Source organism: Rhincodon typus, unplaced genomic scaffold (genome assembly GCF_021869965.1).
Source record: "Rhincodon typus isolate 14 unplaced genomic scaffold, sRhiTyp1.1 hic_rhity00016383, whole genome shotgun sequence".
Taxonomy (NCBI): Eukaryota; Metazoa; Chordata; class Chondrichthyes; order Orectolobiformes; family Rhincodontidae; genus Rhincodon; species Rhincodon typus.
The window spans coordinates 2034-4844 of record NW_025982021.1 but is presented as its reverse complement, the minus strand read 5'-3'; the positions used below and the strand labels follow the sequence as shown (position 1 = coordinate 4844).

The 2811-nt window shown below is 52.7% G+C and overlaps 1 long non-coding RNA gene across 1 annotated transcript; it reads left to right on the top strand.

Moving 5' to 3' along the window:
- Nucleotides 1–465: 465 nt before the first annotated feature.
- Nucleotides 466–1654, top strand: LOC125482750. Its single transcript, XR_007261737.1, has 3 exons — nt 466–531; nt 1250–1301; nt 1436–1654. It is a non-coding gene; the product is annotated as an uncharacterized LOC125482750 (long non-coding RNA).
- Nucleotides 1655–2811: the final 1157 nt, after the last annotated feature.

The following is a 2811-nucleotide window of genomic DNA, read 5'->3' as shown; positions in this document are numbered from 1 at the left end:
TAATAAGAGGAGACTGCTGACTGGTGGAAGCGTTGATGAGATGGGAGGGAGGGTTGGACATGGGATGAGGCTGGGGGTGGGGAGGTTTTGAAGCTAGTAAAGACCACAATGAGTGCATTGGGTTGTAGGCTCATGAGGCAGAATATGAGGTGCTGTTCCTCCAGTTTGTGGGTGGCATCATTGTGGTACTGGAGGAGGCCCAGGATGGACATGTCGCCCAGGGAAGTGGGAGGGGGAATTGAAGTGGTTCGCGACTGGGAGGTGCAGTCGTTTGTCGCGAACCGAGCGTAGGTGTTCCACAAAGCGGCCTCCAAGCCTCCGCTTGGTTTCCCCGATGTAGAGGAGGTCACATCGGGAACAGCGGATACAATAGACCACATTAGCTGATGTGCAGGTCCCATTCGGAAGCTGTTTCTGTATTTGCAAGCCCACCACTTGCAAAATCACCTCTGTTTGGCTTTTTTTTCTCCCCAACAGATCATCGCCAATCACCACATGCAGTCCATATCCTTCGCCTCAGGAGGCGATCCGGTAAGCACTTTCTGCTGAATTTGCGTAGCGCCCTGACATCGCGGGCCGGTTTCTCTCTCTGTCTCACTCCGGCTTGCTGCTAAAATACCCAACTCCCAACCTGAGAACCTCCCTTCTCGGCGCATCGATCTCCTTCTGAGATTCCACGGCCTTTGCAGCGAGAGAACCCAAAGACTCGCGGAGCTCAGCGGAGAGCACCGATAAAGGCTGTGGAAAGTCAGGCAGGTCCGGCAGCATCCACAGAGAGAAAGCAGCGTTAATGTGCTCCAGTGACCCTTCCTCGGGTCTCAACTCCCTCCGGGCTGTTTATGTTATTGAAGTGTGATTTTTGAAAGCGCAGGTGGACCCTTTCGACGCAGGCGGGTGGGAGTCGGGTTAGGCCAGCTCTCGGAGAGCAGCAACAGCAGCAGAAGGGCCGAACGGCTCCCTCCGAGGGCGTCGGAAAAGTGTCCACTTGCGGCACGACGTCCCCGCGCGTCAAAGGCAGCGCCTCTGAGCCCATCTGGTTTCATTCTGCGTTCGTGTGGCGCCCTTTGAGCAAGAGGGCAGTTGCGCAGCGCCCCGTGAGCAAGTCTGGGGGAGGGCTGGGAGCGACGCACCGAACCAAGTGGAGCAGGAATAGCCTCATCTGCTGCCCTCCCTTCAGAGATGAACCTCACCCCTCCCCCCATCTTTCCTCCTCCTCCAAGTGTTGTCTAACCCTCTCCCCCTTTTGCAGGACACTGCTGAATACGTTGCCTACGTCGCCAAAGATCCAGTCAATCAAAGAGGTAGGTGCCTGCTTATTTTTTTTTAGTTGTCACGATCTCGCTGCGGGGGATGTCTCTGACCTCGCCAGCTCCCGGTCTGACCATTTTTTTTATCCCCCCACCATCTCTGCTCGCCCACCACCCGCCTCCGACAGCGTGCCACATATTGGAGTGCTCCGATGCGATGGCCCAGGATGTCATCAGCACCATTGGACAAGCCTTTGAGCTGCGGTTCAAACAGTACTTGAAGAACCCTCCCAAACTGGTCACGCCCCACGACAGGTAAAAGGAGCCAGATGCGGGGTCCCCGCGTTTGCCGTTGCGCTCACATTTCCGAAGCCCCCTCCGCTGAACACCGGAGAGGCGACCGGTGGTAGCTTAACCTCAGTTAAGAGAGAAAACGATTTGGAGGTGAACAGAGGAGGTATGTTTGCAGAGGTTTGCAGATGACGCCAAGGTTGGAGGTGTAATGGACAGCGAAGGAGGTTACCTCAGAGTACAACAGGACCCTGATCAGATGGGGCTGAGGAGTGGCAGATGGAGTTTAATTGAGATAAATGCGAGGCGCTGCATTTTGGGGAAAGGCAAACCAGGGGAGGACTTATACACTTAATGGTAAGGTCCTGGGGAGTGTTGCTAAACAAAGAGACCTTGGGGGGCAGGTTCTTAGTTCCTTGAAAGTGGAGTCACAGGTAGACAGGGCAGTGAAGAAGGTGTTTGGTACACTTGCCTTTATTGGTCAGTGAGTATAGGAGTTGAGAGGGTCATGTTGCGGCTGTACAGGACATTGGTTAGGGCCACTTTGAGAATACTGCGTTCAATTCTGGTCTCCCTGCTACAGGAAGGATGTTGTGAAACTTGAAAGGGTTCAGAAAAGATTTACAAGGATGTTGCTGGGGTTGAAGGGTTTGAGCTACAGGGAGAGGCTGGGGCTATTTTCCCTGGAGCATTGGAGGCTGAAGGGTGACCTTATAGATGTTTATACAATCATGAGGTACATGGATAGGATGAATAGACAAAGTCTTTACCCCAGCGTAGGGGACTCCAAAACTAGAGGGACATAGGTTTAAGGTGAGAGGGGGAAAGATTTAAAAGGGAGCTGAGGGGCAACATTTTCACGCAGAGTGTGGTGCGTGTATGGAACGAGCTGCCAGAGGAAGTGATGGAGGCTGGTACAGTTACAACATTTAAAAGGCATCTGGACGGGTACATGGATAGGAAGGGTTTAGAGGGATAGGGGCCAAATGCTGGCAAATGGGACTAGATTAATTTAGGATATCTGGGTCAGCACGGATGGGTTGGACCGATGTAAAGCAAAGACCATAACTTCAGAAGAAAGACTTGCATTTGCATCGAGCCTTTCACAATCGCAGGACTTGAATTTACAGCCAGTTTAAGCACTTTGGAGGGATAGATAATGCTGCTGTAGGATGGGAAAGTCTAACGGTTTACACTGTGTCACCTGAGATGTTAGGGGAGGTGATTGGAACCTCAGTTACTGAGGCAGGAACTTTAAAGGAGGAGACAGAGA